We start from the raw sequence: 10252 nt of genomic DNA on the forward strand, positions 1-10252 counted from the left end.
ATGTATTTTTTTTAAACACAATCTCATTATTTTTAAGCCAAACTCATGATTTTTCAGGGCCTGACTCCGGCTTGTTGAGCATTTGAGATTGGCAATGCTGCTTTTGTTCCCTTTCTTATGACGCCGGAATGCTCTCTGAACAGCAGAGGGCACCCCGGCTCTTAGCCTCAGCCTAAAGCAGCTTCACAAAGGATTTGGTTTTCCCACTACCGCTGAAGGGTCAAGGCACACTGCAGCCTCCAGCTAGTTACAGTAGTACTGTAATTTCCAGCTCAGGTAGACATGCCGGTGTTAGCTTTGATCAAGTTAGCATGCTAATAATAGCAATGCTGTGGCACGGGCTAGCTTCCCCAAGTAGGTACCTAGGTGCAGGTGGGACTGTATAATGAGTCCCACCGCCTATACCTACACTGCTATGTTTAGCATGCTCGCTTGATCAGTGCTAGCATGGGCATGTCTGCATGAGCTGGAAAGTACACCTCCAGCTCCAGTGGAGACAGTTCCTAACTGATGCTCGTTTCAGCCATTCTGTGATGTCCGGCTGGCAGCACTGCGGGCCACACTGAAATCCTACCACAATGCTGAAAGGGTAGGGTGCTACACATACCCTTGTGCAGGTGGGGTATCAAACTCATCTCTCTTTTGCCTGTCTCTGCTGGCCTGTCCTCCAGTGGAAGGTAAAGATCAGGGCTCTGCTTTCTGTACCTAGATCTTCCCAGCACAGACTTCCCCTGATTGTGACCCAGGAAGGACCCAACCTTGCAAGAAATCTCACTGAGTTGTGCGCTCAGCACCTTGCAGATTTGAGTCCCTCATGCGGATGCAGATTTCCAACGCAAACGAGCCTACGGGCCAATTTTTGCTATCAGTGTGACCATGCAGAAAGGCTCTTTGGTAAATCGGCAGATTCCTGCCCAAGAGCTTTGGGGACTGGAGAGTTGTGGGGAGTTTCCTGTTCCAAGACACAAGCAACATGCTGAGCGTTTCCCAAAAGCCAATTCTGAGAGCGTTTCCACCTTTGAAATTAATACTTGATGGATCCCATTATGCCGACGGGGACAAGGCAAAACGTAAGCCAGGAGGTCTAGGCTAGTGATCAAACCAGCTCCTTAGAACAGGCCCTTTGATCATAATTACCAAGTGCGGCAGGGTTAGTTACCTTTGCAGTGTGTGATGGGAGGCTGCTTCTCTGCATGAAATATGACAATGAAACCAACTGTCTTCTAAAAATAGTTTGACTCTGTCTGCGAAGTATGACTCAGGGGGCCTGGGACTTGATGCAGAGATAACACTGCACCACCTACGTGTGTGTGTGTGTGTCGGTACATGAATGTGTGTCCCTATGCATGTGTGCATACGTGTAAGTCTGTGTTCATAAACTGTACCATCAACATGCCTGTGTATGTGTGTGCATATGGGTGCAGAGATACATAGAACCATTTGTGTGTGTGTGTGTGTGTGTACGTACATGCTGCTGTGTGCGTTTGTTGTATGCATATGGTATAATGAATAGAGTTGTGCAACAGGTTCTCAGTAAAAAAACAAAAAAAACACCCCAAGCCCCCTCAGAACTCCCCTGGGTTTGAGTTTTATTGCTAGACAAGGACTCAATCCACAAAATTTGGATCTCGATTTCAAACACCTCAGATTTCAGGGTTGCTCTGATCTGAACTTTTGGTCCAGCTCCATTATAAACACAGGGATCATTTGCAAAATATGGGCCCAGTTGAAGTTTAGGTTTTGACTCTTCCTGCCATAGACTCAGGGCCAGCTCTAGCTTTTTTGCCGCCCCAAGCAAAAAAAAAGCAGCCAGAGGGAGCATGTGGAGGGCGGTCAAGGCAGCTCGCAGGGGGGTGCAGGGCGGCGCCTGCCTGCTCCCTCCACCCGCGGGCAGTCAGGCGCTGCAGCCTGCTTGCAGCCGGGCGAGAGGAGCTCCCCCATCCGGCCTTGGGGTGTCTCCTGGCCGGGCAGGCGGAGCCCCTGGGGGTGCAGGAGGTGCTGGCTCAGCCGCTCCTTTAAAGGCGGCTTGGCCGGGCCAGGCTCAGAGCGGCGCGGGAGGCGGAGGCCGGTGCAGGCAGTGGGGAGTGGTGCGTCCCGGGGAGCCTGGCGGCATGGTGAGCGGCGGGGATCGCTAGTTCCTGCCCCTGCAGGGCTGGGGTCCGTGCCCCTGCAGGGCTGGGCTGGGACTGGCGGAGCACGGGGAGCCAGCCGGGCGGACCGGGCTGCCAAAGCAAAAAAAAAAAAAAAAAAAAAACCATGGGAGGGCGGCCGGAATGTGCCGCCCCAAGATTGGCCGGAATGCTGCCCCTTACAATGTGCCGCCCCAGGCACGTGCTTTCTACTCTGGTGCCTGGAGCCGGCCCTGCATAGACTGGGGATTTTTAGCTATAGGTTTCTAGTTCTGCCTCTTGTAAGAAATGGGCCAGCTGTAAAATTTGGTTAGAGAGAGATTGTTAGGCCCCAGATTTTAATCATGCTGTAACCCAATCTGAGGACAACAGCATTGCAACTGGTAATTACAATCAAAGGCTCTGTTTGAAGGAGCTGGTTTGTTCCTTTGACTTCATTCTGCTTGTGGCATACACAAAGCCACTTAAGCGGATGGTGCCAGATGGAGTATCTTCTACCCTGCTCTGCCACTGCAAGCCATCCCTAATGGGACGCAGACGCTGACTCTTTGAAGATTTCTTTTATATAACTGCAGCATTAGCCGCTCGCTTTCTATAGCTGTGGCCATGCCTGGTTGCCACAAAAGACAGGAATGCTGCAGAGATTTTGCTCCTGCAGAGTCCGCTGTGAAAGGAAGCTCGTCAGATCTGCAGAAGGAACAGACACGGAAACATCATTCTGAGTACAGTAAACAGAACCCCCATCTAATGTGGCAGATCAGTGGAGCCTTACAACTGCTCACAGGCCTGTAATGTATACAGTGCACCCAAGACTAGCCTTGCATCAGGGTGGTCAAGGGGCCCTGAGCATGACTAACATCATGTGTCATTCCATCCAGATGCAGTGGGCTCTCCTTAAGTTACAAGGATAGCAAACAGAGCTGCTTAAAAAGACCTCGAGGAGGTACTTGATTGAGATCACATGCTGCACCAGCCCAGTGAGCAACATGCATCAGGATGTAAGAAATCATTTTTGTGTCTCATTGATCCTTCCTGCTACACCCTAGAAAGGCCACCTCAGCTCGGGCCCTTTTGGCATTTCCATTTACAAAGAGGATCATTTCTGCCCCGATTAGATTCTTGAAGCCCCAGTGTGGGTAACTGAAGGCAGAATGTAGCCGTTCATTGTTAAGGGGAGGAAAGTGCAGTAACTTTTCCTTCACAGAGGTTGTCACTGCCACTCCGAATGGACATTTAATTGATGGGACTCTAAAAGCAGGAAATGATTTAGGCTCCAATGCAACAGTGCACTTTAAGCATGTGCTTAAATACTTTGCTGAATCTGAGCATCTTTGATTTGGAGATCAGTTAAACAAACAAACACAAAATGATCTGGGTTTCAGTTGCTTTCTTGCCAACATTTCTACCCAAACCAACTTCTTATGTGGCATCTCTGTTATGGAAGGGTTGCAACCATAGTAGCCCATTCGGTAACATCCTCTGTTACTCTCTTTGTGGACGAACAGTCCTTTTAATCCATCATCCACGATCTTTTTTTTTTTTTCCCCTGCCTTGTGCTTCTGCCTCCAACTTTCCCTTCCAGTGCCTGTACACATGCATCACCTGCTGAACCCCATAAAATGCACCCTGCCAATCAGAATCTTTCCTTTCATAAGATATATGACTACTAGTGTTTGCTGAGTTCCCATAATCACCACTCCTATTTCATTGGTTACACCATCTATCCATGAAATTTTCAGAATTCTTGTGTAACACAAACTTAGCATGGAAAATTATTGTCCATAGTCTTTTGAAAATGGATTAGTAATTATCTCAGGCATTTTGGAAGAAATATACTTGAGATCTAACAAAGACAATTCCATTTAAGAATGACTGCATTTAAATAGGCCAGAATGCTCTCTACAGCGTACTGTACTGTTCTTTATTATTGGGCTATACTATTCCTGAGACCCAAATCCCACAATCCCTTTCAACTGCAAAGGATCGAGTGATATAATGGGTCACAGGACAATGTTTTGCCCATTTTGTGGGTCATGGACTAAAAAGGTCTATCACCATTAAACTACTGCTTTGTTATAGGGTGAAGAGGATGGATGGATAGATAGATAGATAAAGAGGCCTGATTTTAAGAAGAGCATTAACTCAACTACTTTCTTTGTGCCTCCAAATAATAGCAGGCATAATTCTGCATGTGCCTTTATTTGCAGACCTAAATGAGATGGTGTACTTGTCAAGCTACTGTCTTGTGATTAACAAATCAGGAAGCTCGCTGCCTACATGTCCTTGTTTGAACCTGCAAATATTAGAGACCACATTTACCAGATTTTAAAAATCAGACCCTGCGTGTTCTGAATCAAATCTGCACCAAGCAGTCAGATTGCTGCTTGGCAGGGTGTCCTTTTCATTAGTAAAAGTCCCTCCTTATTGTCACTAGACAAAGCTTATTTATATAAAAAAACAACACGCTTCTTTAAAGGCATCCCTCTGCTTTTAGGAAGAAGCCGGTTTCTAGAGGAATCCCAGCATACGTTCTATAGGCAAAAGTGGCACTGTATTAACTATACCAACCAGGGCAGTTAAAACTGTACAGCCCTGCCAGTGTGAATACAGTTACACCAGTATAAAAGTAGTGTAGTTTATTCCTGTAGGAGAAGAGGAATACGCTATACCAGTATAAGAGAACAGGAGTACTTGTGGTATAAGGCACTTGTATACCAGTATAATTGCATCCACATTTGCGGTTGTACTGGCATAACTATTTCAGTCAAAAATCACATCCCTAAATGACATTGTTATGCTGGTACAAAATCTGTGTGTAGATTAGACCTTAAGACCATCCAGAATTCAGTCCCTGAGTCATGGCAGTGAGCTACTGTCTTTCTCAACAGCTAGCAGACAAAATGATTCAACATCCATCATTTGCTATTACACATTGCATGTCACAGTCAGTATGTTGCGTCTTCCATTTGATCTGTTGCAGGGGGACATCTGATGAGACGGACCCAACAAGTAGATATAATAGACAGACTTGAGACAGGAAAGCTACACTTAAGGTTTATAGTCTCCTTTGGCAGCCTGGGTGGGTAACTCATTTTTGTTGACACGCACGCATAACTCCCATTAACTCTGCATTAAATAAAGCCATTTGCATGTATCTGAGAGGAAAAGAAAACCCTAAGGATCTACTTCAAACTCACAAAAGCATGGAAATGTAGGGTAATAGCTACCACTCCGTCCTTATCTCAAGTCCTTGTCTGTGCTTCTTATCAGCTGCAATTTGGAAGTTGTAGGACAGTGGGAGGTCTTGCCCACTGTATTGGCTGAAATACTCAGACAGAATGCATCGAATGGAAGACACCACTTCTGCCTTAACTCTATAATGTCCTAAGTCTTGTGAGTTTAAAGCCGACGTATAAAATTGTATCAGTCCATCTAATACTCAAGGGCTTATCTATCTTATGTTTGCAGTGTTGCTATAGCCATATTAGTCCCAGGATATTAGTGAAACAAGATAGATGAGGTAATATCTTTTATTGGACCAACTTCTGATGGTGAAAGAGACCAGTTTTCCAGCTACAGAGTGTAGCCTCTTCCCCACCTTGTCTTTCTAAGATGACCATCACCTTTATATATAAGGTACCGTATACTTTAAGGTGGCTTTTTTCCTGTCCTCCTGTATCATTCTGCCTTTATAAGTGAATAATTACTTTTCATTTATCCAGGCCCAAAGAGGTTAAGAGACTTGCTCAGATTCACACAGCCAGTCAGTGGCAGAGCAAGCAACAAAACCCAGGAATCCTGCCTCCTCTCTCCTTTGTTCTAATCACTAGAGAACACTGCTACCCTGTACACAGTATACAGAAAAAGCAAGAGACCGATAAGCATTAACTGCAGTTTTGCTTTGCTCCTTTTACTTCTCTGTGCACTTCCATTTATCACTGTCCACATGTAGAACTGCTCCGAGAGGTGAATATATTTTTCCAGCCACATTGTCCAACAAAGCAACAAGACAATATGTACGCTTCTGCCAATCCTTCATCATTTGTGTTCCCAGAAACCAGACCAATAAGTGATGTCATTGTCATCTTCGAACTCGAAGGAAGAACAACAAAACAACATAATCTTTGACTACAACAGGTCTGCCTATCTCTGCAGATATGTCTAATGGAGCCAGATTCAGCTGTTCTTACTTACAAGGCGTAGTAACTTACTCCATACTACTACTTATGAATAAGCTTGGCAGAAGCTCAGTTTGTACGTACATCAATGTCAAATTGATGTTCTATATTAAGCCAAGCCAATCTTGCAAAAGCATTATGAAAAGTGACTAGCCAGGGCACAAAATCTATTTGTCCAGCCCTTATCAGGATGGCATTGAAAAAAAATTAAAAATACTTGTCCATCAAAAAAAATGTCTAGCTCCAGGTGAGTGGATGAACAGAATGGGGCCAAGCGGATTAATCGGAGTATCTCATGGACAGCTACAGTGGAATTCGGTGGCCATTGTACTGATCATTAGGCTTGATAGGTCATAAATTACTTTCCCAAGCCTTTTCCTATTGGTGCTAATGTGTTTGCCCCTCTTTTATGTTGATCAATGTGGCCAGTTGAAAGGATCAGAGCAGTATTGGTTTCTTTGGTGTTTTCAAAGGCAAGAATGAATTTCACACCTGTCTGAGTACCGCTCAGCTGCAGGTAAAGAATGTTGCCAGTTGGCAGGAGTGCTAATTAGAGGCAATTATAAGCTAAATGACCCTCCTTGGCATTTAAATACCTAGCAGAACTCTGCCTTTTTGCAAGATGGAGATCGTGCTTCTATGAACATGTCTGATATGGGAAGTTCATTCTTGTATGAATCTAGAAATAGGACCCAACTTGTTGCCATTGACCTCGGTGGCAGAAAAGGTCACACCGGTGGTCTTTTACCAAAGCGGGGCCATTGTCTAAAAATGTCACACCGATGTTAGCAACATCAGGAGCCCTAGTGTCCCTAAGGATCCTGTCATCCCAAAATAATCATGCTGATTAGAGCATAAGAAGGTAAGAACGGCCATACTGGGTCAGACCAATGGTCCATCTAGCCTAGTATCCTGTCTTCTGACAGCAGCCGCTGCCACATGATTCAGAGGGAATGAACAGAACAGGGCAATTATGGAGTAATCCATCCCCTGTTGTCCAGTCCCAGCTCTGGCAGTCAGAGCATGGGGTTGCATCCCTGATTAGACTAGCTCTGAGCAGGTTTAATTGACACAGAGCCAAATTCCATGCCAGCTTCCCCGTTGACTTTAATGGCGTTATGCCTGCAGAGAATTCAGGCCACAGTGTTAAAAACAGCTACAGCCATGGGACGCCTATGTACACTAGGATGTTGCAACAGTGGGGAAATTTTAAAGCGACAGTGGTCCTAATGATTACAATGGAGGATCCTTACACTGCGTTGGGTTCTGTTTACTTTGCTATTTCCATAAAGAAATCCGGCATCTTGAGCCAGATGAGTACCAGATCATACCCTAATGCAACTCTGTTACACCAGTTACAACACAAAACTACAGAAAATAATTCAGCTCTCACCCCAGTCAAAGACCCCTAATGCAGGAAAGCATCTCTATAAATCAATGGGAGACTTAAGCACATATTTAAAATTAAACATGTGCTTATGTGCTTTCCTGGATTGGGGTCTAAATCAGGTGTAATCCCACTGGTGGCACCGGATTTACACCCGTGAAAGATGGGTGCTGAAACAATTGTTGGGGGGGGGGGGGGGAAGATGCTGAGACCCATTGAACCAAACTGTAAGCCCTGTTTATAATGGAAACCACTTCAAGTCAGGGGATGCTGCTGCAGCTCCAGCACCCCTATTTCCAGCACCTATGGTAAAAGAAGAATCAGGCCCAGAATGGTCTAAAACATAGTGGATTTGAGCTCAAGAAAATGAAATTGCTTTGCTTATTTTTACTGCAAGGAGGGGTCTGTTTTCTCCCCTTTCAACAATTCAGCAGTATCTCAGAGTTGCGTTTAGCAGGATCTTCTATGTTTATTTTGACACCGAAATTACAGCTGTTTATTTAATCTCATCTACACCTTATTTATCTTGCCTATGGGACCTGCTGGCTGGTTTAAGACTGAAATGCAGGGGTCGTTACTGTACAGTAAATAATTGGTTATAGCAATGCTGCTGCAGTAAAGTAACTTATTGGCACAAAAGAAACCTCTCAAAAGGAGTAGCTGAACTCCTGGGTGTAGCCCTGATTGTTGTAACATAAAATCGGAATGATAGACAGGTAGATGATTTTGCCAGTGGGGTAATTTCAATTTCACGTTACAGGTCCACCCCTGCATTCTTTATAAATCTCAAACTCCCATTAACGGCGGGGGAGGTTTTTGAGTGTACAAGGAATGCAGGGTCAGACTTGTCATTGTTTTTGCGGGCATGATCTTCCAAGAGTCCCTTAATGTCTGCTGAAGAATTGAGGGTTCTACTCACCCTAATACCAATAGAAAATGAGGGTGTTTGCCATTTAACAGGGCCAGGCCCTCTATCACTCATCTATTTCTAGAAAGCCTATCACTGAAGTATCTAAGTGCTAGCATCTAGGCACCTAATCCAAAGCTCATGGAAGTCAGTGGGAGTCCAATCAAAAATAATCTCAATCGTATGATGCACTAATACAGAGCCCTTCTTCCAAGAATATCCAAGCACTTTGCAACAAGAATCATAGAATATCAGGGTTGGAAGGGACCTCAGGAGGTCATCTAGTCCAACCCCCTGCTCAAAGCAGGACCAATCCCCAGACAGATTTTTTGCCCCAGATCCCTAAATGGGCCCCCTCAAGGACTGAACTCACAATCCTGGATTTAGGAGGCTAATGCTCAAACCACTGAGCTATCCCTCCCCCCAAAACTAAAGAAAAAAACTAAGAAACATACCTGAAGTACAGATCTGCAAAGCTATTTAGGTGCGTCACTCCCAGGCACCTCAATACCTTTGAGGATCTGGGCCTGAGTTACTACACAGTCTTGTGATTCTATACGGGCCTGATCCATTGAAGTGAACAGTCTTTGAATCATAGAATCTCAGGGTTGGAAGGGACCTCAGGAGGTCATCTAGTCCAACCCACTGCTCAAAGCAGGACCAATCCCCAACTAAATCATCCCAGCCAGGGCTTTGTCAAGTCTGACCTTAAAAACCTCTAAGGAAGGAGATTCCACCACCTCACTAGGTAACCCATTCCAGTGCTTCACCACCCTCCTAGTGAAAAAACCTCCCCTACTGCAACAAGCTTTAGCTCCAGGTTTCATCTTTTCTTGTGTGAATTCACATGAGACCCTGTTCTGTTTCATCTTGTCATGCTGCCCTTAGCCTTTTGAAGTTCTGGGGAAATCCAGGTCTGATTGTATGGATGAGTAATGCTGTAGTTATCTCTCCCCCCTCTCCCCCCCAATCAATACGATGATGTCCACACACATGCCAAAGCCAGGCGAAAGCCTTTGTTTTGTCTGCTTTTGAAATACGGACATTCTTTTGATATTTGAAAGCAAAGAATTACCATGGGGCAAACAGAGTGCAGCGAAGGGCACTGTAGGGCAGAATGAAATAGAACGGCGTGTAACAATTTTGCAAATGAGAGTTTGATGTAAATGTGCAGCACGTCTTTCCCCACCCACCTCCACAGTAAGCATACATAAGCAGCATTTATTCAATCCACAGAGCCTATGATTCTATTAAAGCAAAGCAACGTTTCACACCATAAATACAATTATTACATCAATGCACATAGAGTGCTCACGTAGGAGGTACTTTTCTTCAGTAACTATTTGTTCTGGCTCCTTTTTAAAGAGAGAAACCCAGATCCACTGTGCATGCGACTGTTTCTCTGTGCCTCTCTGGGTACATCTGTGTCTATGGTTGCGTGCACATGTCTCCATATTGCTGTGTGTCCTATTGTGCCTGTGTCTTTTGGGATATTTGTGTGTAACTCTCTCCCTCTCTCTGTGTCTGTACTTCTGTGGCCTTGTCTACACACAAACTTGCACCTGTTTAGTTAAACTAGTTTACAGTTAAATTGGTGCAACCCCTGTGTGGATGAGCTGCTTTTGGTTTTAGAGGGGTTCACTTCAGTTTA

Source organism: Terrapene carolina, unplaced genomic scaffold, assembly GCF_002925995.2.
Source record: "Terrapene carolina triunguis isolate 2854851 unplaced genomic scaffold, T_m_triunguis-2.0 Scaffold198, whole genome shotgun sequence".
Taxonomy (NCBI): Eukaryota; Metazoa; Chordata; order Testudines; family Emydidae; genus Terrapene; species Terrapene triunguis.